This window comes from Jaculus jaculus, chromosome 1 (genome assembly GCF_020740685.1).
Source record: "Jaculus jaculus isolate mJacJac1 chromosome 1, mJacJac1.mat.Y.cur, whole genome shotgun sequence".
NCBI lineage: Eukaryota > Metazoa > Chordata > Mammalia > Rodentia > Dipodidae > Jaculus > Jaculus jaculus.
This window is the reverse complement of record NC_059102.1, coordinates 324,283,248-324,308,336: the sequence shown is the minus strand read 5'-3', so window position 1 is coordinate 324,308,336 and position 25,089 is coordinate 324,283,248. Positions and strand designations below refer to the sequence as shown.

The window sequence follows — 25,089 nt, the reverse complement described above, 5'->3', positions numbered from 1 at the left end:
GTTATCTAACTGATAATGTAGTGAAGAAAGATTATGAAATCTATAGGATGATGAAATAAAATTGATCTCTTCTCCATTTACAAATCATTTTCATGTTCAACAAATGATGATACTCTTAGAACCTTTCATTTCAGATCCTATATTTTCAGGCAACACATCAATTGACATATAAGAACGTAGTAGGTTAAAATGTCCTTTCTTAGGGTTGTGTGTATCATTTAACTGTACAGCACTTACTCTGTGTTCCATTCTTAGTAACAAATATGTACACACACACATACACACACACACACACACACACACATATGTATGCATACACATACACAATACAATATTACTATGATTAACATTTGATCAAAAAAGTATATTCAGGGGCTGGAGAGATGGCTCCACAGTTAAACCTCTTGTTTGCAAAGCCTGGTCCAGTTTCAATTCCCCAGAGCCCACATAAAGCCAGATGCACAAAGTGATGCATGTATTTGAAGTTCATTTGCAATGGCAGGAGGCCCTAGGACACATACGCATATACATACACACACACATATTCTCTCTCTCTCTCTCTCTCTCTCTCTCTCTCTCTCTCTCTCTCTATCTCTCTGTGCCTCTTTGTTTCTCTCTTTGAAATAAATACATTTAAAGTATACTCAGAAGTATAATCAGAAGGCTATAAAAATTATGTATTTAAAACATTAAATATGGACATATATTCAAACACTTCATAGTAAAAACATTTTGGGGACTGGAGAGATGGCTCAGCAGCTAAGGCACTTGCCTGCAAAGCCAAAGGACCCAGGATCAGTTCCCCAGGACCCACGTAAGACAGATGCACAAGTGGCACATGCATCCGGAGTTCATTTGCAGCAGCTAGAAGCCCTAGAGTGGCCATTCTCTCTCTCTCTCTCTCTCTCTCTCTCTCTCTTAATCTGCCTCTTTATCTCTCTAATAAATAAATAAAAATAAAATATTTTAAAACAAACATTTTGATGACAGAAAAACTACACATGCTACAGAAATAATCAGTATCTGACAAATGGACATGAGTCAGTAGTTAAACACAATCTAAGTGTCATCATTTGTAGCCACAATCTGTAAGTCAAGAATGGTCCCAAGCACTAACGGGATTTCAACTGAGAAGCAGTTCTGAATGCTTTGTACGAAGCTCTGTATATCTAGTCTCCCTGTGCAGTATCCAAAACTCACCACACCATTCCAATCTGCCATCCCATCTCCCCTAGACTATCCAATCTAACTCCTCTACTCCTACTCTCAACCTCCATAATCTGTGGTCAACAAGACACAAAACAATCCTCTGGAAACTTAAAAGAGATCATGGTATTCTGCTCCTAAACTTCCAGCAATTTCCTACCTCTCCTCAAGTTTAAAGAAGAAAAAAAAGGGCAACCCTTGTCACAAACTGTAAGTTCTCCAACCTCCCTCACCTCATATTCCATACTCCCCACTCACTTTGCTCAAGCTATGATGCTCATCGTGGTCAGTTCCACCTCAGGATCTCTGCTCCTTTGCCCTCCCTACACCTGAAACTCTCTGCTTCTACAGAGACACCACACATCTGCTCTCACTCCCTCACTGAAATGACACTCTGCCTTTTAATACTTTCTAACACGTTTTTTGTTTTTTTTCCCCTTTATAACTGTTTAACAAACTATGTTCTTCTTATAAACTGTTTATTATTTTCCTCACTCTCTAGAATACAAACTCTTTGGGAACAGGAATTCTTATTTTATATATGCCTAAGTGTAGGAGTGTTAATGGGTACTAAAAAAATAATTGCTAGAGAGATGAATACTTTGTAAGTGATGGGGTGAATATACAATATAAGGGATCAATACTCTCAGCTATAAATACACTGCGCTGATGTTGAAACACAAAAATAAATCGTTCATAGTAAACCTTGTATTGGATGATTTATGGAGTGATTATTCCAGCTCACTGCTCTCACAATAGACTGTCAGTCTCAACTTCAAAATAGCCTTTATTGTCATGTCTGTTACTGTCAATTCTTTATTGTTTTATGCCTTTATCTTTTCTTCTATGTAACATCTATAATCATCTTTTATTACTAAAAATAAAAAAAGTTTATTTTTGAACGAGTTACATTGTATATGGCACTGGGCCAAGCACAGTACATATGCTACTTACTTAAACCTTACATCAATCTAAGAGGCTTTCTACAATTCCTACTTTAGAAATCAGTAAAATAACAAATGATGGTGGCAAATGCCTGAAATCCCCAGCATTTGGGAGGCAAAGGCAGGAATATTGCTGAAAGTTTGAGGCCAGCTGGTCTATGTAGGGAGACCCAGGCCAAACAGGGCTACACAGGGCGATCCTATCTCAAAAGTAAAAAATAAAAAAAAAAAAATCAGTAAACCAAAGTTTGGAGAATTTAACTTAACAGAAATAATAGTTCTATAGGTCCTAAAGAGCTCTTCCCATTACCACAGCTATAATTTTGACACCTACTGGCATGTTAATGAGGATTATAGTATTTGTAGAAATCACATTGTATTTTTGAAAACTATTCTAACCATGGATAGCAGAGTATATCTGTAACCCCAGCTCTCTGGAAGCTAAGGAAAGGAAGGAGGACTGCAAGTTGGAAGCCAGTCTGTACACAAGTGAGTTCCAGGCCAGCATGGGCTACAAAGCAACCCCACACACACCACAAAAAAAATTAATCAACCCAAGTCTGTGAATGATTGATCAATTTATGGTCAAAATATTTAGGTCAAGGGGTACAGCTCAGAGGTAGAGTACTTGCCTAACATACATGAGGAACTGAATTCAATACCCAGTAAGGTAATATCTTATTAAGCAAACTAAGTATCTTATTAAGCAAACTAAAATCACAGTAAAGAGCTTAAACATCCAGAGGCATCCTCACTATAGAGACTCAACTCATACATATAGCAGAATAGTCAAACTATTTAAAAACTGGCATAGCCTAGGCATCAAGCAATCAGAACACTGACTATAAATATGGCATATTCACACTGTGCCCTTCTGGGACTGAAGACCAGCACCATCAAAGGTGTCATACTTCTTTTACGCTCCCAAGGATCCTAGGATAGCTACAGCAAGAGTTCATAAAGAAGAATGAACGTCTACATGTAATTTTCCTTTCAGATCCTACCACTAGGCTATGAAGACACATGAGGACCTAGGTATCATAATTAGAGGAAGCAAGCTAATTAAAAGCTTTTGACACCTGAAGCAGGGGTAGCAGGCCAAAGCAGCAAGCTTTCACAACAAGCTCTGAAGCCCAGAAGCCTGGAAGCTGCCGGAGCAAGGCTGGAGCAGGCAGAAGCGGTGAGCCACCAGGAAGCTGTGGACAGGTAACACCCAGGGCGTAAGTTAAAGGTTTTCCTGAAAGCAAAAAGGAAAACCCAGCGTTAAGTTAAGCAGTAAGTGACAACAATGTGTTGCAGAGAGAAGGTTCTAACTCACAGAGCTGCTGAATTTCAACTATATCTTGCTTTTATTTTTTTTCCCATGATTTAATCATTTCTTATAGGAGTTACAAAAAATATGTTTTCATTTTCATGGTTTTATTTAAGAAAAAGCGTAATTGATAGAAAAAAATAATTGACAGAAATGGTCCTATCAGATATCTATGCCAGAGGTGAGCCTGTCCACTAAGACTATATTCATAAACAAGTTCCTGGTAGTTATCTGAAAAGAGCCACAGAATATACAAACCCAGCAGAGAAGTCTGCAGCTGGAATGAACAAGCAAAAAAGCTCATCATCCAGCCAATACTATTCTTTCATATAAGGTGTCTGTCTTAAAGTAATAGGAAACCATTAGCAACCTGTGGCTTTTATTTTACATATTTCAATCAATATAAACAACAAGAAGGTTACTCTAAATGGCACTTTGTATGTGGGACTATCTGCCCCTGCTATCAGCTCTGCGTACCATTTCCCAATATTCCCAAGCACCAGGACGGTAGGACACACTGGCTGTCCTTACTTATCTGCTTCACTTACCCTAACAAGGATTTGTTAGCTCTCCAATGCTCCCTTCTTTTTTAGTCCCTTTTATGAAATATATTTTATTATTGTTTCTTTTCCCCATTGCTCAGCCTCAAATTGAACCCTAATCTACCTGTAATATACTAGTCCTGCCATTAATCCTTTGTTCTTCTCAACAGATCTCTATCTATCTTCTGAGATACTGTATATCACACTCCTGTGCAATTCACTGCTCACCCCACAATTAGTGACCACATGGTTTATGTTATAGCTAACAGATCCTCACATTCCTTCATTCTATCCTTAAACATCCCTACATTTCCATCTACCTTTTATTCTTTTCCTTCTGAAGTCCAGAAGAGGTGTCCCTACCACTTATCACTTGAGATCTTGATCTTAGTCCTTTCCCCTTCCTTCCCATTTTTGACCTTGTTCCATCTAAAAATTTCTTTCTTGCTGGGCTTGTAGTGCATACCTTTAATCCCAACACTGGAGAGGCAAAGGTAGGAGGATCACTGTGAGTTCAGGGTCACCTTGAGACTACATAGTGAATTTCAGATCATCCTGGGCTAGAGTGAAACCCTACCTCAAAAAATAAAACAAGGGCTGGAGAGATGGCTTAGCGGTTAAGCGCTTGTCTATGAAGCCTAAGGACCCCAGTTCGAGGCTCAGTTCCCCAGGTCCCACATTAGCCAGATGCACAAGGGGGCGCACGCGTCTGGAGTTCGTTTGCAGAGGCTGGAAGCCCTGGCGCGCCCATTCTCTCTCTCTCCCTCTATCTGTCTTTCTCTCTGTGTCTGTCGTTCTCAAATAAATAAATAAATAAATAAAATTTTAAAAAAATAAAAAATAAATAAATAAAATAAAACAAAACAAAAAAATTCTTTGTCTTCAATTTGTTGAAAATTTTTCCAAGACTATCCCTTATGTAAGAACAAAAAGAAAAACTAAAACTTTACCACAACTCTACCTTTCCCTAAGGAACTGATGCCACTTCCCTTTGCATAAGGCATCCTTTCTCCATAAAACACATTTTTAAAATAATGCATGCTTGCTTCTTCTGTTTGCTTTTCATTTATTTTCTTCTCAACCTCATTCAATTATCTTTTTCAATCTAGTTTCTACCCCACCCTACTAATATTATTATTTCAAAGATCAATAAGGATTTTTTAATTGACAAACATATTGTTCTCAATTCTCATATACTTCGCTCTCATTTTACTACTGGTCTCTGACCACCAGTAGTTGCCTGCTTTATTTTGTGTTGTGTTAGTGCTGTGTAATTGTTGTTTTTCTGTAACATGGATCCTGGATCCATTTTTTTTTTCACATTTGTCCCCTTCCTAACTTATACTAAAAGCCTCAGTTAATACCCACATGCTGACTCCTAAATCCTTTTCTTAATATCTACACTTATATTTCTAGCTGATTAGTTATCTCACAACAATACCAGCAAATGTCTTATAGTTTAATCTATTTACCAAACCATTTACTCAAGCTACAATCTCTGTCATTTATGAAATCCTACCTGTAGCTCATCCCTATCATATAAACAGGGAAGAGAGTAAAAAGTAAGGGATATGAAAGCTCATAGCTGCTTAGATATTAGAAGCTAGAGAGTGAGAAATCCAGGACTTAACTGCCTCAGCTATCTTCTCTATACAACCCATCCTCACACTACCACCAGTTTTATTTGTCTAAGAGTTCTAATTACATCTCTTCTACTTATTAACATTTGATAGGAATGCAATTACCATAAAGTTTCTTAGTAAAGCATGCCAACTTACTCAGTGCTTTGCCTAAGTAACTTAATCTGTCTTTTACAACCATCAAAACCCCTACTTTATGGTCACAAGATCACTTTTTTTTGAGGGGGGGGTTCTAAGGTAGGATCTCACTCTAGCTCAGGCTGACCTGGAATTCACTACGTATTCTCAGGGTGGCCTCAAACTCTCGGCAATCCTCCTACCTCTGCCTCCCGAGTGCTGGTATTAAAGGTGTGTGCCACCACGCCTGGCTAAGATCACTTTTTAAAAGAAAAACAAACAAATATATTATGGAAATTAAAAAACTAATCATTCTCTTTTCTGCTCTTTCTCTTACTATCTCAAATAAATAAATATTTTTAATTGCTACAGATAACACTATATCAGATTAAAAGGCTAAACTGAAATCATATAACCTTTATTATGTCCTTTCAACCCACAAATCCTCTCCTGGAAATTGAGTCCTAGAAGAGCATTTGAAGTGCAGTGAAAGTAGTATACATTTTGGATAGCATTTATGATTTAGGAAAAAAAAACAGGCCCTATGTTGTTCATCTATTCTACAAACATGTAATTGAGCACCTACAATGTACTAAGCACTGTTGTAGGTGCTGGGGAATTATACACACTGGCACAGAAAAAAAAAACTTTATACTCATTCTTGTTTAACAAACATTCTTGTTTAACAAGAAAATGGTTCAGTAAACTATGGGAAATCCATATGGTAGACTTCTATAGGGACATGAAAATTCAGGTTTACATAGGGAAAAGACAAAATATCTGGTAAGGAAACTTTGGTAGGTTAGGTTTTGAAACTATTACCTGGGGTAAGAGAAAGGACTCAGTGGTTTAAGATGCTTACTTGCAAGGCCTGCCAAGTTCCAGTTACCCCAGCACCCACATAAAGCCAGATGCAAAAAGTCGTACAAGCATCTGGCATCCATTTGCAATAGCAAAGAGACCATGGCATGCTCATGCACACACACACACACACAAGCACAGGCAGGCAGATAGATGATAAATAAGTAGCAATGGCCTATAACTAGGATATTGGGAGAAAATGACCAAATCAAAATAAATAGGTACAATACTATGTACCTAGCCTCCTGGATAAACAGGCTATAAGCCTAATCAAAGGCATGTTACATGGTGGGATTATAATATATGATTAATATGTGTTTTCATTAGCCAAAAAATTACATTTTGAAAAGAATCTTTTATTTTCCTGTTTTGTTTGATAGTGAGAAGGCTGGGGAGGGGGGATTGATGTGCCAGAGCCTCCAGCCACAGCATTCGAACTCCACATGCATGTGCCATCTGGTACGCTTGTATCACCTTGTGCATCTGGCTTATGTGGGATATGACAAGTTGGACATGAATCCTTAGGCTTCACAGGTTAAGCGCCTTAACTGCTAAACCATTTCTCCAGCCCCATTTTCCTATCTTTTTAATCCCAATAAGATAAAAGCACTGTGTTAAGCACTGAACATAATGAGTATGATGTTCACTTTCTGCCCTCAAAGCTTATAGTCTATTGGCAAAGACAAACATTTAACATAGAAAACTTACCAGTTCCAAGTATAAATACTAGGAAGTTGTTAAGATATTCTCATCTTCCTTAATAGGAACATGAAAGTGTCTTATATCTTTGCTCTCATTTTTATAAAACCATTTATCCCTTGATTTCACCATGTTATTCAATTTTTTCACTGGTTCTTTCTACAGTCAATTCTACCACTAATTCCAGAAGTAAGATGATGACTTACACATTGAAAAGGAGAAATAAGAACCTGGGAAAAGTCACTATGCTCAACTTCTGTTTTATTGGAAAATCAAACAAGGAGAACTAAACATTATAGAAGCTAGACAATTCCTTGCTAGGCAGACAGGAGGAAGGGCCCTTGTTATATTTTAACCTAAGTTGAAGAACTAGGATGGCAAAGAGTATGGTTCCACTCCCTCCTCCTTCCTGGCCTAAGTGAATCTGCCAGCGTCTGGGCTGGCTTGGCAGGCTTTCTGACACCTGCATAGTACTAGATGAATCATAGGGCAACCAGTGCCTTTGTCTTCATTTAAGGTGACTAATCATGGACTCTGGACAGCGGGCTTCATAAAGGCCAGCTCCCACTGGGGCAGTGGATTTTCCAGCTCTAGAATTTTCTCCCCCATGAGGAATCTGTGTTCTCTGCTTTTTCTTTTTTAATGTTTTATTTTTATTTTGAGAGAGAGACATACAAGGGCCTTAGCCATCACAATCAAACTCCAAGTGCTTGTACTACCTAGTGGGCATGTGCACCCTTGCGCTTGCCTCACCTTTGTGTATCTGGCTTATGTGGGATCTGGACAGTCAAATATAAGTCCTTAGGCTTCGCAGGCAAGCACCATAACTGCTAAGCCATCTCTCCAGCCATGCTTTATGTTTGTTTGTTTTTTGAGGTAGGGTTTCACTCTAGTTCAGGCTGACCTGGAATTCATTATGTAGTCTCAGGGTGGCATCAAACTCACAGCAATACACCTACCTCTGCCTCACAAGTGATGGGATTAAAGGTGTGCGCCACCATGCCTGGGGCCATGTTTTCCTTTATAAAAAACAAGAATTTATCTATTTATTTGTAAGGAGAGAAAGGGAAAGAGAGAAGAGGAAGACAGAAAGAATGAGATAGAGGGAATGGGCAGACCAAGGCCACTTGCTACTGCAAATGAATTCTAGATGCATGCATGGTACTGGGAAATCAAACTCAGGTCATCAGGCTTTGCAAGCAAGAAACTTTATTGCAGGCCACCCCTCCAGTTCTCTCTGCTTTCCTAACTTCTTACTTTAAAATAAACTTAGTTCTTAAAAAAAATTGCTACTTCTACCTTTTTCATCCTAGAGTTCAAGTTAGAAGTGGGTAGGGTAAGGGAAGGGGAGGGGGAGGGAAAGGGAGAGATGGCTTAACAGTTAAAGCATTTGTCTGCAAAGCCAAAGGACCCAGGTTTGATTCCTCAGAACCCACGTAAGCCAGATGCACATGGTGGTACATGCATCTGGAGTTTGTTTGCAATGGCTAGAGGCCCTGGTGCACTCTCGCTCGTGTTCTCTCTCTCTCTCTCTCTCTCTCTCTCTCTCACTCTCCTTCTGTTTCTAATAAATAAATAAAATATTAAAATTTTTTTTAAAAGAAGTAGGTGGGAAAACTGTACCTCAAGACAATGAAATGTGTCCACTCTCTCAGGCTCAAGAGGCAGTGTGAAGAGCAAACAACAAAGATGAGCATTCTCTTTCATTTTTGCCCATATGATATGCTCATGTGAATTAGGACTAATAATTGTCCTAAAAGGCCACAGTTCAACAACAGCAAGTGTGTAAGGTTGGATAGAACTTTGATTCCACTATCTAAATAGATATACTCTGAGAGACAAACATGGAAACCAAGGTTTGCATTTGGGAAAAGGGAGCTGGAAGTTTCCAATTTAATCCCACATTCATCTTGATGCCTTTTAATAGCTCCTGATGTAACTCCATCGGGCTACTTAAAACCCAGAGGAAGGCTCAGAGATGGCTCAGCAGGTAAAGGTGCTTGTTTGTAAAGCTTGCCAACTTGGACATAATTCCCAAATCACTCATGTAAAGCTGGACACAAAAGTGGCATAAGCCATCTGGCATTCATTTGTAAGAAGCCTTGGCACAACCATCCATACACATACACAAATAAGCAAACAAATGAAAATGCTTTTAAAGTCCAGAGGCACTTAAAATCCCAGTACTAGTGAGGCAAAGACAGACAAGTCGCTGGGATTCACTGGCCAGCTAGTTCAGCCTAACAAGAAAACTCCAGGCGAGTGAATGACCTCGTCAAAAAAAAAAAAACAACTTTAATTAAAAAAATAGTAAGTGGGAACTGGAGAGATGGCTTAGCGGTTAAGGCACTTGCCTGTGAAGCTTAAGGACTCATGTTCAACTCTTCAGATTCCACATAAGCCAGTCACACAGCTGACACAAGCACACATGTCTGGAGTTCAATTACAGTGCCTGGAGGCCCTGGCATGCCAATTCTCACTCACCCTCTCTCTCATGCTCTCTCTCTCTCACTCACTCACTCACTTGCTTTCATCCTTACTCTCTTACATTAAAAGGCTAGTCTGGTGGGCTTGCCTTAAAAAAGTAGAAAATAAATAAGTAGACAGCATTCTTATTAAAATACAAGGTTGCCTTCTGACCTCCACATGCACATGCAAATACACACACATGCTCAACCACAAACACACATTAAAAAGAGAAATACATTGCATTAAAAAAAATATATAATTACAAAGGAATAAGAGCCAGATTGACTTTGATGTTTTACTTTTAAGTTACTATTTAGAGATCGTTTTAAGAAGATAAATTAGGAACCTTAACTTACTTTGTTCTCATCCTCAAACTCCTGAAATGACAAAATGTAACATAGCCCCAGGCTCTCCCAAGTGCTGGAATTAAAGGCATGCACCATCATATCAGGTTCTGATATACAATATTTTAAAGAACTCTTGGAATATAAGATGAACATAATAGAGATAGACAGGGAGACAAAAATGGATAAACCACAGCCCAAATTACACTGTAGAATAAAATTAACGCTTAAGTAATAGCAATTACTTGAAGAGTTAAAGCTCAACATCAGTTAATGCAAAGACTAAAGAGCTCAATGTACAGACTCCCAAGTTTTATTGCTTGGGGTAGAAGAATAACTACATGTCAAAAGGTATGAAACAATAAATAAAAAACAGCCAAGCATATGCCTATAATTCCGACACTTGGGAGACAGAAATGGGGGAGGGGGAATCGGGAGTCAGTCCACTATCAGGAACACAGCAAGTTCAAGACCAGCCTGAGCTCCATAAGACTCTATCTCAAAGGAAAAAAACAACACTATTAATAGCAACAAAGTAATTGTTAAGGTAGCTACAAAAAAGGTAATATTAATGAGCATGTGTATATATGCACACATAGCTTTCATATTTTCAAACACAAAAAGAATAGAAAATACTCCAACAAGAGCAACACAGGAAAAAAAATCTACTAATAGGAGAAATTAATAATAATAAAATAATAATTAATAACTAATAATAATAAAATAATAAACCTGGCTTGGTGGCACAGGCTTGTACTCTTATAGGCAGGCAGATTACCTGGGCTATAAAGTGAATTCTAAGCCAGCCTGCTCTCTTTCTCTCTCTTAAATAATGTAATTTTAAATTTTTATTATTTATTTGAGAGAGCAAAAGAGGGAAAGAGAGAATGAGAATGGGCATGCCAGGGCCTCCAGCCACTGCAAATGAACTCCAGATGTATGCGCTACCATGTGCATCTGGCTTATGTGGGTCCTAAGGAATTGAACCGAGGTCCTTTGGCTTTGGAGGCAAATGCCTTAACCACTAAGCCATCTCTCCAGCCCCCTCAAATAAAGTATTTTTTAATAATTTATTTTTATTTATTTATTTGAGAGAGAGAGAGAGAACTAGGCAGGGAGAGAAACAGAGAGAAAGAGAATGGGTGCACCAGAGCACTGCAAACGAACTCCAGATGCATGTATCCCCTTGTGCATCTGGCTTACGCTGGTCCTGGGGAATTGTACCTGGGTCCTTTGGCTTTGCAGGCAAGTGCCTTGACCGCTAAGCCATCTCTTCAGCCCTAAAGTATTTTTTAAAACTTAAAAAAAAAAAATGAAAACCTCTGTTCCTGACAGTATTAGATAAATACCTCAAATGATTTTTCTAAGTATTAATATAGAGCCTATTAAAACAACCCCCCAGTAAGCACATTTCCAAGCTGGGATGAAAGAAACTGGAACAATGTCAAAACTTCACATATCTAAGAGCACTAAAGAATTAGCAAGCTTTGGAATTTGATTCCACCTTGATGGTTTTTCTGCAGAACATTATAGACTGAATTCTTACTTTGGGAGCCACAATGCAGGCAGGTACAAGAAAGAGAAGCCAAACAACACAAAAGGTGGAAATCTAACAGTCAACCAATATATAAAAAGCTGTCCTAAGCTTAGTTAGCAGATTTACAATGGTCCAGAATATAAAATTTATAAACAAAAATCAACTATGGGCTGGAGATGGCTTAGCAGTAAAGGTGCTTGCCTGCAAAGCCAAAGAACCCAAGTGTGATTCTCCAGGACCCATGTAAGCCAGATGCACAAGGTGATACAAGCATGTGGGGCTCATTTGCAGCAGCCAGAGGCCCTGGCATGCCCATTCTCTTTCAAATAAATAAAATAAAATAAAATAAATATTTTTTTAAACAACTATAGTTGTAAACATTATTAAGTGATGGTAATGTTGCAATTAACATTTCTAAGAGCTGGTACATTCACAATTTCTTTTTAACTTTTTTTTTTTTGGTTTTTCAAGGTAGGGTCTCAGTCTAGCTCAGGCTGACCTGGAATTCACTCTGTAGTCTCAGGGTGGCCTTGGATTCACAGCGATCCTCCTACCTCTGCCTCCCAAGTGCTGGGATTAAAAGTGTGTACCACCATACCCGGCCTTTTTTTTTTTTTTTTCTTTTTTGGTTTTCGAGGTAGGGTCTCACTCTAGCCCAGGCTGACCTGGAATTCACTATGGAGTCTCAGGGTGGCCTTGAACTCATAGCAATCCTCCTACCTCTGCCTCCCGAGTGTTGGGATTAAAGGCGGGTGCCACCACGTCCGGCCATACCCGGCCTTTTTAACGACAGTTTTTATACATGTATATAATGTATTTTGATCATAATCCCCTCCCATTTGCCCCCCTTCCACTAAATCCCTTCTTTTCAGCTACTCCCTCTTTCAGTTTGTTTTTTGTTTTGTTTGTAGTGGGTTTTTTTGTGTGTGTGTGAACCTACATCATCCATGATGCATTGTTGACCACCAACACTGCACATGCCTTGTGCAGATAAAGACAGTCACTGTCACTCACCATTTCTACATCCTAGGAGCCTTCAGACTCTTCCAATTACTTTGAAATACATCATTTAAACTTTGATAAACTACAGAACTAAATCCTTCTGTCTTTGGGTACCCATTACCTAATCCAACCTTTTTCTATTCCTCTTCTGCCTTCCCAGTCTGGAGACCACTACTTTTTTCCTCTTTCTTTCTGTCTGTCTCTTCCATTCTATGTACTCAACCTTTTAGCTTCCACAAGTGACTGTCTTTCTGTGCCTGTCTCACACACAAAATTCCACAGTTCCATCCATGTTGCCAGAAATGACACAATTTCATTATTTTTATAGCTAAACAGCATTCCACTGTATAAATTTATCACATTTTCTTTAATCATACATTCATCACTGGACACCTCAGTTGATTCCCTATCTTTACTATCATGAACGGTGCCATAGAAAACAGTAGGTATGAAGACATCTCTCCCATATACTGATCTCACCTTTAGATGTATTCCAAATGAACTGCTGGATAATATAGCAATTTCATTTTTCCTGTTTTTCTTTTTTCAAGGCAGGGTCTCACTCTAGCCCAGGCTGACCTCCTGGAATCCCCACACTGGCCTCAGACTCACAAAATACTCCTATCTCAGCCTTTCAAATGCTGGGATTAAAGGCATGTACTACCATGCCCAGCCCATTTTTAGTTTTTTGAGAAACTTTCATACTGTTTTTGGTAATGGCTGTACTAATTTAAGTTCTAACCAACTGTGCATTACAGTTCTTTCTCTACATCCTTTGCAGCATTTGTACTTTCTTTGTCATCTTGGTATAGCCATTCTAACTAGGGTCAGATGGTATATCATTGTGACTTTTTGTTGCTGTTTGACACATAGGGCTTCATCGTCAGGAATGGGTTAATGTGGGTCTTCTTGAGTGTGCATTTTCTTAACAGTGGGTTACTATAACACAACCAGAGTTTACACAGTAGCTAATGGGCTTTGGGTAGTAGGACTGGACTGCCCCAAACCCCCTGTATACTATTCGAGTTGATCTTTTCTTGTGAGACAGAGCTCTCGTTCACAAAAATAACTCCGAAGCTTGGCTATCTTTCAGCCTCCTCCTAGAAGTAATCCAGACAGCTGACAAGACAGAGGGAGCCCTTTAAATTTCCTAATAAGGGCTTTCCCATCACTAGTGTTCTAACAGTGCCTGCTGCTCCCCCTACCAGCACACTACCAGAAATCAAAACTGAGAAGCTGAAGGACCTGACTCCACTGTGGAAAATGGAATGCAAACAAGGAGGATGGAAGATTCTTCACACTGTCAGTGTTTCTTAGTAAGTAGTTACCTTCTAAGAAGAAAGAAGACAGGCAGCCCTTTAATTGAAGAAAGCTACTTTCTGAGACATAAATCTCAGAAATGCACTGCATTGCCCACAGCTGTGTGCCATCACTGCTCTATACTGCAGCAGGAAGAGAACTTTTTTAAGAGAATGGCACTAATTTCTCATCTCATGATAAAACTAGTTTGGAAGAAATGAGCCTTTACTGTTTATAAAAATACTGCTTTTATTTCACCAGTCATTTTATACACAGAATAACTGGGTCATCAAAAAATTTCATCTTCAAAGAAGAAACATTTCTAAGTCCTTGCTTACTTATCAATTATAGGAACAGAAATAAAAGTTCTCTTAAAGGCAGCCTGATAGTTCATGCTTGTAATACCAGCTACTCAGGAAGCCAAGAAGGAGGATCACAGGTTCAAAAGTAGCCTGAGTAACTTAGTGAGACTGTCTCAAAATTGAAAAGTGGAAAAAAAAAGGTTGCAGACATGCTGAGGATGTATCTCAGTGGCACAGTACTACCCTAGCATGTGCCCTGGATTCAAGCTCCAATCAATCAATCTCTCTCTCACACACACAAACACACACACTTCCAAACAAGTTCTATTAGATGTTACTTAATATATTTTAAAGCCAATGTCAGATAAACACATTTCAGAATCATTATAACTTGTATATAGGTATGCACATGCCTTAGCACATGTATGAAGGTTTTAGAAGCCAACCAGGGGGTGTCAGTTCTCACCTTCTACCTTGTTTGAAACAGTCTCTCTTATTCACTGCTTTGTTATGCCAGCTTTGAGAGTTTCCCAGCTCCACCACCCATCTTACTGTGGGTGTAATATGTCCCCTCAGGCTCCTGTGTGTGAATAGAAAGTCCCTAGCTAGTGGTGCCATTTGGAAAGGTTGTGGAACCTGTAGGAGTAGAAGACTTGCTTAAGGCCCTGGAGCCCAGCCTCACTTCTTTTCTTTCCTCTGCTTCCTACTTGCCAATGTGACCAGCTCTGCTCTTGTTCCACACCTTCCGTGCCAGGATGGACTCTGCCTCTGGAACTGTTAGCTAAAATAAATTCTTTCTTAAGTTGCTCTGTTCAGGCATTCCTTCATAGCAACAATGTCAAAAGTAGCTGATAAACACACATTCTGAAGATCCAAACTCCAGTCATCAGGATTATACACCAAGAACTTTTCACCACTGAGTAATCTCCCCAGCCTATTATAATTTTTAAAAAGACATTTTACAACATTTGTAATTACATGGGCATAAAAATACAAAACAAATACAGAGCTGCACACAATTATAAAGTTAAAGAAACAAAACCTTGCATTAACCTAGAAACCTTCCTATGTGTAGTACAACCCGACCTTCCCAACAGACATAGCCATTACCCTAACTTGAGTTGATAAATTTAGAATGTATGTATTCCATCCTGTGCTGCTTCCACAGTTAGGTATTTTGGTTGTGTGTCTTATTTTATCTTTCATCCATTTTGTAGTCTATCCTAGTAAATGGACTTTTCAGGCCATTCCTGTAACTTTTCCTAAACATTTTAGTACAGCTTCTAGTATATTCCTGTAAATGTCACTTACTGAAATAATACCACATTTGTAAACTAGAGGTCTAATTCTTCCTTTCCACTCTGTATACTTGTGGTCTAAATAGTCAAATAAAAGTATAAAGAGTGGAAATGAAGAAATGGCTCAGCAGCAAGAGCACTTACTTGCCAGGTAAGCATGAGCCTCTAAATTTGATTCCTGGCACCCACATATCACCCAGATGTGGCCATACTCGTAACACTAGTCCTGGAGTGGAGCAAAGACAGCTGAACCTCTACAGTTCTCAACCGAAGCTCCAGGTTTAGTGGGAGACTGTGCCCAAGAAACAATGCATGACAGTGATAAAGAAGAACACCCAGTATTCTTCTTTGGCCTCCACATGACTGCACAGAGGGTACGTGCATACACACATATGCACTCCAAGTATACATAAATACATTACACATACACACACACACACACACACATCCCAAAAAGTATATTATCAGGATATATTAAAATGAAAACCTCAACTGGAGAGATGGCTTAGGGGTTAAGTGCTTGCCTATAAAGCCTAAGGACCCTGGTTCAAAGCTCGAATCCCCAGGACCCACGTTAGCCAGATGCACAAGAGGGCACACGCATCTGGAGTTCCTTTGCAGTAGCTAGAGGCCCTGGCGCACCCATTCTCTCCCCCTCCCCCCCATCTCTCTCTCTCTATCTATCTCTTTCTCTGTCTGTCACTCTCAAATAAATAAATGAAAATAAAAAAAAAATTGAGGGCTGGAGAAATGGCTTAGTGGCTAAGCGCTTGCCTATGAAGTCTAAGGACCCGGGTTCGGGGCTCAGTTCCCCAGGACCCACATTAGCCAGATGCACAAGGGGGCACACGTGTCTAGAGTTTGCTGCAGTGGCTGGAGACCCTGGAGCACCCATTCTCTCTCTCTCTCCCTCTCCCCCCTGCCTCTTTTTCTCTCTCTGTCACTCTCAAATAAATAAATAAGAATGAGCAAAAAATATTGAAAACCTCAAGCTGGTAATGGTGGCACACACCTTTAATCCCAGCACTTGGGAGACAGAGGTAGGAGGATTGCCATGAGTTCGAGGCCACCCTTAGACTGCATTGTGAATTCCAGGTCAGGTCAGCCTGGTCCAAAGTGAGACCCTGCCTTGAAAAACTTAAATTAAAAAAAAAAACAAAACACTAAACTTAAAAAAAAAAAAAAAAAAACCAAGAAAAAAGCAAAGAAAACCTCACTGCATATTATGCACAAAAAATACACTTTAAACATAAATATAAAAAGACAATTTTCAAACCATAGGAAAGCTGAATGAATTCAAGGTAGAGAAACTGTCTATCTGTCTATACTGGTAGAGATCATCAGGAAGACATCACAATTTGGAATGTGTATGTACCTATAAGAATTCCTAAATCTATGAAATAGTGATGTAATTACAGGGGAGAAATAAAAATACCCACAATTACACTGAAGAGGTTAATGTTCTACCCAGTCACCGACACAGAACTAAGTAACAATCAGTAAATGATGAAAGCTCTTAATTACAGCATTGACTATATCAATATCACTGACAACTATAAAATGCAACAAGCATCACTTTCAAGGGCACATGAAGAATTCATTAAGAATAGTCCACATTCTGACAATAAAACAATTTTGCAATTATTAAAAAATTGAGAGCTGGGAGTGGTGGCACAAGCCTTTAATCCCAGCACTCTGAAGGCTGAGATAGGAAGATCACTGTGAGTTCAAGGCCAGCTTGAAAACTACACAGTGAATTACAGATCAACATGGGCTAAAGCAAGACCCTACCTCAAAATAATAAAATAAAATAAAACAAAATAAAATAAATAAAATAAAATTTAAAAGTCAGTATGTTATCTCACCATAACAACAATAGAAATTAATAACTCAAACAATCCCAAACTAGGATTGGGAAATGGATCAATGATTAGAAGCACTTGTTTGCAAAGCCTGCCAACTTGGGTTCAATTCCTCAGACACCCATGTGAAGCTGGATGGGCATTTGTTTGCAGCGGTAAAAGACCCTGGCATGGCCATACACACACACACACACACACACACATAAATTTTTATATTTATTTATTTATTTACTTGAGAACAGGGAAAAGTCAGATAGAGAGAGAATGGGCACGACTGGGCATCCAGCCACTGCAAACAGACTCCAGACATATGTACCACCTTGTGCATCTGGCTTATGTGAGTCCTGGGGAATACAACCTGGGTCCTTTGGCTTTGTAGGCAAACACCTTAACCGCTATGCCATCTCTCCAGCCTCAAATAAATACTTTTTACAGAGAATAGTAATTTCAGTAGATGCAGAAAAAAAAATGATAAAACTCAGCACAGATCAATGATTAAATTTAAATATTCTCAGCAAATTAGCAATAAATAAACTAGCAAAGGGGCAATCAGTATCATACTTAACAGTGGTACACAATCTTTTCTCCCTCAATTCTAGTATAAGGCAAGAAAGTTTATTCTTTGAGGCTTGTTTAACTTTTATTAGAAACCCAAGTTAGTTCCATAAGTAAAACAAAAGGAATAGAATGTTCCAAGTCTATTAAATGAAAAAGAAACTATCTTTCTCTAACAAATGATCATTATAAAGAATAACTAAGACAGCAGCAACCAAATACAAAACAAGTTAAAAAATACTAAATGGGCTGGTGGCACTTTAATCACAGCACTCAGGAGGCAGAGGTAAAAGATGGCTCTGAAAACCGGGCATGGTGGCGCACACCTTTAATCCCAGCACTCAGAGTATCGCCGAGTATCGCCCTGAGTTGGAGGCCACCCTGAGACTACAGAGTAAATTCCAGGTCAGCCAGGACTAGAGTGAGACCTTACCCTACCTTGAAAAACCAAAAATAAATAAATTAATTAATTATAAGCCAGGTGTGGTGGTGCATGCCTTTAATCCCAGAACTTGGGAGACAGAGGTAGTAGGATAGTTATGAGTTCAAGGCCACCTGAGACTACATAGTGACTTTCAGGTCAGCCTGGACTATAGCACGACCCTACCTTGAGGGGAAAAAAAAATGAACTGAACCTCATATGAGCAACATAGTACTTGAATATAAACTGTTTAATAACATTTTTCTTAATGTCAAAAACCTTAAATACTTGGGTAATAAATTTGGCAAACTTTGGTAGGTGGTTTTATTCATATGTCCCCCATATGCATTGTGAATGCTAGGTCCCCAGCTGGTGGCAATTTGGGAATTGGATCCTCCTGGAGGCAGGGTATTGTTGGAGTGGATGTGTGGGTATATAGCAAGCTTACCCTTGCCAGTGTTTGGCACACTCTCCTGCTGCTGTTGTTTACCTAATGTTGGCCAGGCGGTGATGTCCACCCACTACTCAAGCCATCAATCTGTGTACTGGGCTTGGAACGAGGCTACATCACTATTAAGCCCACTCACAATGACACACCTCCTCCAGCAAAGACCCACCAGAAAAAGGGCCTACAATATTCCCAAACTGCCACCAGCTGAGGACCAAGTATTCAAATCACATGAGTATATGCGCTAGAGAGATGGTTCAGTGGTTAAGGGCACTTGCTTGCAAACCACATGTGCTTAAGGGAAACATTTTACATTCAAACCATCATATTCCACACCTAGCCCTATAGACACATGGCCATCTCATGATACAAAATGCATTCAGTCCAACTCATGTCAGGTCACTTGATTTAAAAAAAAAGTCCTGTTGAAACAAAGTATGAAAAGGGCAGCCTTCACAATAAATAATACTGAGAAACCACAAAAAAAATAAAGATGAACATGGACCCATACTTCGGAAAACAAAATCATCAATACCAAGTGTGGTGATTTAATTCAGGTGTCCCCCATAAACTTAGGTGTTCTGAATGCTAGGTTCCCAGCTGATGGATATTTGGGACTTAATGCCTCCTAGAGGGAGTGTATTGTTGGGGGCGGGCTTATGGGTATTATAGCTATTTTCCCTTTGCCAGTGTTTGGCACACTCTCCTGTTGCTATTGTCCACCCTCTATTCAGGCCATTATTTTCCCCTGCCATCATGGAGCTTCACCTCTCTTTCCCACAAGCTGCTCTTGGTTGGGTGATTTCTACCAGCAATGTGAACCGGACTGCAACACCAAGTAAATCACAGACCTAAATGGAAGATTGCTTTTGAAAGAGTATGGGAAGAATTTATTTTTTTTGTTGTTTGTTCCTTTTTTTTTTTTTTATTTGAGGTAGGGTCTCACACTAGTCCAGGCTGACCTGGAATTCATTATGTAGTCACAGGGTAGCCTGGAACTCAATGTGATCCTCCTACCTCTGCCTCCAGAGTACTGGGATTAAAGGCGTGCACCACCACACCTGGCCCCTTTTTGTGTTTTTGAGACAAGGTCTCATAAAACCCAGGCCATATGGCCTCAAATTTGCTATGTAGCTGAAGCTGGCCTGATCCTCATGTTTCAGCTTCCTAAGTGATAGGATTACAAGTGTGTATCCCACCATGCCTGGCTGTTTTATAGAAGTAACTTCATCAAAGATTAAAAGAAAATATTCTGAACCTTAAGGTTAGAAAATAATTGCTTAAAAAAAAAAAAAAACACAAGGTTGGCCTGAAGAGATGGCTTAGCAGTTAAGTTGTTTGCCTGCGAAGGCTAAGGACCTAGGTTTGATTCCCTAGTCCCCATGGAAGCCAGGTGCACAAGGGGGGGGCACGCATCTGGAGTTTGTTTGCAGTGGCTGGAGGCCCCGGAGTGCCCATTCTCTCTTTTTCTCTCTATGCCTCTTCCTCACTCTCTCTTCCCCTCTCTCAAATAAATTTTTTAAAATGTATTTTAAAAAACACAAAGTCAGCTGAGGGTGGTAGTGCATGCCTTTAATCCCAGCACTCAGAAGACAGAGGTCTGAGGATCACTGAGAAGTTGGAGGATCGCCGTGAGTTCAAGGCCAGCCTGAGACCACACAGTGAATTCCAGGTCAGCCTGGACTAAAGCGAACCCTACCTCAAAATGCCCCCCTCAAAGTCAGTAATCATCAAAGTTAAATTCATTAAGAATCATTAAAATTAAGAACTTAGGGTTGGAGAGATGGCTTAGCAGTTAAGGCACTTGTCTAAAAAGTCTAAGGACCCAAGTTTGATCCCCAGTACCCACATAAACCAGATGTACAAGATGGTGCATGCTTCTGGAGTTCATTTGCAGTGGCTTGAGGTCCTGGGCACCCACCCACACACACACACACACACATATCTTTCTCAACTAAAAACTAAATATCTTTTTTAAAAATTAAGGACTGGGACTGAAAGAATAGCTAGTGGTTCAGGCATTTGCCTGCAAAGCCAAAGGACCCAGGTTTGGTTCCCCAGGACCCACATTAGCCAGATGTACAAGGGGTCATGCATCTGGAGTTCATCTGCAGTGGCTAGAGGCCCTGGCGTGCCCATTGTCTCCCCCCACCCTTTCTCTGTCAAATAAATAAAAATAAAATATTTTAAAAAAATAAGGACTGGGCTGGAGAGGTGGCTTACTGATTAAAGCACTTGCCTGCAGGCAAGCCTAAGAACTCATGTTCAAATCTCCAGGTCCCACAGAAGCCAGATACACAGTGACCCAAGCACGCAATGTCGCACATCCGCACAAGGGGGCACAAACATCTATAGTTCAACTGCAGCGTCTGAAGGCCCTGGTCCACCTCTATCTCTCTGCCTCTTCCTCTTTCTTTTCCTCTCAAATAAAATGAAAAACTAAGTTTCCAGGTCAGCCTGGGCTAGAGTAAAACCTTACCTTGGAAAAAAACAAAAAGAACTAAGAAACTGGGTATGGTGCTGCATGCCTTTAATCCTAGCACTTGGGAGGCACAGACAGCACTGCCATGAGTTTGAGGCCACCTTGAGACTATATAGTAAATTCCAGGTCAGCTTGAGCTGGAGTGAGACCCTACCTCAAAAAACAAAACAAAAATCCAACAACAGCAAACAAGCAACAAACAAAAAACCCCAGATTGAATAACTCTTTGTTCTGTATTGAGAACTTGTGGCAAAATTTGAATACCACTCTAAATGAAGTGTTGGCTACTAACTAGATTTCTCCACATCTGTATAGTATACTGTGGTGGTTTGAGTCAGGTGTCCCCCATAAACTTAGGTGTTCTGAATGCTAGGTTCCCAGCTGATGGATATTTGGGAATTAATGCCTCCTGGAGGGAGTGTATTGTTGGGGGCGGGCATAAGGGCTTTATAGCCTGTGTCCAAATGCCAGTGTTTGGCACACCCTCCTGTTGCTGTGGTCCACCTTCTGTTGGCCAGGGGGTGATGTCCACCCTCTGCTCATGCTATCGTTTTCCCCTGCCATCGTGGAGCTTCCCCTCAAGCCTGTAAGCCAAAATAAATCTCTTTTTCCCAGAAGCTGCTCTTGGTTAGGTGATTTCTAACAGCAATGCGAACCGGACTGCAACATATACTATATGTATTTGTGGTGTTGGGGTTATAGAAATTTTAGAGTGTCTAATGTGTATTTTTAAACAAATTTATGGCAATTAAAATGTTTGAAGAGGGCTGGAGAGATGGCTTAGCGGTTAAGTGCTTGCCTGTGAAACCTGAGGAACCTGGTTTGAGGCTTGATTCCCCAGGACCCACATTATCCAGATGCACAAAGGGGCTCATGCGTCTGGAGTTCATTTCCAGTGGCTGGAGGCCCTAGAGTGCCCATTCTCTCCCTCTCCCTCCCTCCCTCCCTCCCTCCCCCCCCCCTCTCTCTCTATATATATATATCTGCCTCTTTCTGTCTCTCTCTCTCTCTGTGTCACTCCCAAATAAACAAATAAAAATGAACCAAAACATAGAAAACATATTTAAAAAATGTTTGGAGACAAGGGCATCACAAAAAAAAAAAAAAAAAAAAACTAAGGACTGGGCTAGAGAGATAGCTTAGCAGTTAAGGCACTTGCCTGCAAAGCCAAAGGACCCAGATTCAATTCCTCAGGACCCATGTGAGCCAGATGCACAAGATGGCACATTCTTTCTCTCTCTCTTTCCTCCCAAATAAATAAAATATTTTGAGAAAAAAACTAAGAATATTCAACACTAGATCTACAAGGAAAGGGGTTAAACCACACCTGAAATATATACACACTGTATCTCCGGGGGGGAAAAAAAAAATCACATATCCTATCCAGGCTATTCATGCCAATAACAAACAACTCTTACTTCCCCAACTACAAAATGTTTAAGTACAAAACAAATGTCCACATAATATGAAGGTATGAAATTTCAAAGGGGAAAGTGGGGGGGAGGGAGGGAATTACCATGGGATATTTTTTTATAATCATGGAAAATGCTAATAAAAATTTTTTTTAAATGAAGGAATGAAAAGGAACTAAATAAAAAATAAACAAATAAAATTTTTAAGAAAAAAAGGAGCTAAACATTGAGTTGTTGGGATATGCAAAATGAACTCACAATGAATAAACATTACACACCTACCAAAAATGGCTCAAGAAAATAAGCCCAGGATTTAGAGCTGTGAGTTTCACACACTACTGGTGAGAGTATGAATCAGTATGGTCTTGGGAATTTATTTGGAACTGTGTACTAAAGCTAAATATACCTACGTTGTGACCCCATCTGCACTGTTAAGATGTATGACAGACATTAATGAATACTTACATGTCACCAAAATGTGTACAAGAATGGGGCAGCATTATTTTTAGTGAGCAAAATAATCAATACCAGTATGAAGAACTAACATATGATATAATCATAGAAATAAATGCTGGGTACCAATAAAATACAAGGATGAATCATGCAAGTATAACATAAGAGAACAAGAAAAAAAGAAACAAGCAAATACATAGTAAACAATTCCACTATTATAACACTAATACACAGGTCATACAAATCTATGATAAAAGAAATGTTGGGCTGGAGAGATGGCTTAGCGGTTAAGCGCTTGCCAGTGAAGCCTAAGGACCCCAGTTCGAGGCTCAGTTCCCCAGGTCCCACGTTAGCCAGATGCACAAGGGGCGCATGCGTCTGGAGTTCGTTTGCAGAGGCTGGAAGCCCTGGCGCGCCCATTCTCTCTCTCTCCCTCTATCTGTCTTTCTCTCTGTGTCTGTCGCTCTCAAATAAATAAATAAATAAAATTTAAAAAAAAAAGAAATGTTTACTTAAGTCCAAAACAAAACATTCCACAAAGTTATAAAAGTAAATTACAAGAAGGAATAAAATATTTAATACAAATACTAACAAAGTAGCCCTACTAATATCAGAATAAGGAAAATTTAAATCACAATAAAGATCACAAAAGTAACAGAGAATATTCCATAATGATAAAAGAGTTAATCATCAGAAAGCCATGACTATGAACTTGTTTTAAAAATGCCAGAAGTGAACTGGAGAGACGAGGAGGTTAAGCGCTTGCCTGTGAAGACTTAAAGGACCCCAGTTCAAGGCTTGATTCACCAGGACCCATGTAAGCCAGATACACAAGGTGGCACATGCATCTAGAGTTCGTTTGTAGTGGCTGGAGGCTTTGGCACACCCATTCTCTATCTATCTGCCTCTTTCTCTATTGCTCCTGATAAATAAAAATAAACAAATATTTTTTTTAAAAAATGCTGTAAGTTGGGCTGAAGAGAGATGGCTTAGAGGTTAAGGCATTTGCCTGTGAAATCAAAGGACCCAAGTTCAATTCCCCAGGACTCATGTTAGCCAGATACACAATTTTTTAAAAGGCTAGAAGTCAATGTTCAAAGTATCTATTTCAATAAATCATAGAAGAATAGCAAATCAAAAAATCTAAGAAAATATTAAAGAGCATAAATTTATGAAACAAAATATCATAGTAGAACTGAAGAAGCTAAAAAGTACATTCACTGGCAACAAAATTAATAAGCCCCTATCAAAACAAATTTAAAAAGAAATCATTGTTCATTTGAATCAATAGGTAAGTATTAACCTCTAAATATTACATGATGCCAATAGGCCTAACAAAACTTAGCCATTAAACAGAATATTCAGTGTCTTACTTCCATTTTAAAGTTTAAAAACAATAGCCATCTCACTAACCAACTCCAAATAGACAGCTCCAACTGTGAAATCTTAGGAAAATGTAAAGAAAACTTGATAACAATCTTCACAACTTTAAGAAAACAATTAAAAAAGAGTATATTCTTCTTTTGAAACCAAAGCCGAAAATTTTGTTCAGGATTATAACTAGGAAAATTACTGTCCCGTTTCTCTCAAAAGAAAAAGATTTTAAAAATACATATTAAAATTAGCACAACAAATCTACTGATAAATAAGTATAATACATAACAACCAAGTTAGAATTGCAGAGCTTAACATTTTAAATGCACTAGTATAATTCAACACATTGACCAAGTAAGGAAGAAAAAGCTACTGCTGTCTCAAAAGATGTAAAGTATTTTATAGAAACTGAATACAATTCCTGATTTTAAAAATATAACTAACAGTATAGTTAAGTGTAAGGTCAATATGTAAAATACAATTAACTGCAATTATATTTTAAACAAGAAA

At 39.2% G+C, this 25,089-nt stretch overlaps 1 protein-coding gene across 11 annotated transcripts in view; it reads right to left on the bottom strand.

Moving 5' to 3' along the window:
- Window positions 1-25,089, bottom strand: part of Cdc42bpa (CDC42 binding protein kinase alpha) — a 296,605-nt gene that overhangs the window by 217,585 nt on the left and 53,931 nt on the right. Inside the window, exon 3 of one of the 11 annotated variants that reach the window (XM_045157806.1) lies at window positions 3,230-3,387. The exons of the other annotated variants lie outside the window; for them this stretch is intronic. The gene's annotated coding sequence lies outside the window, so the exon portion shown is untranslated. The remainder of the gene's footprint in view (window positions 1-3,229; window positions 3,388-25,089) is intronic. 11 annotated transcript variants of the gene reach the window in all.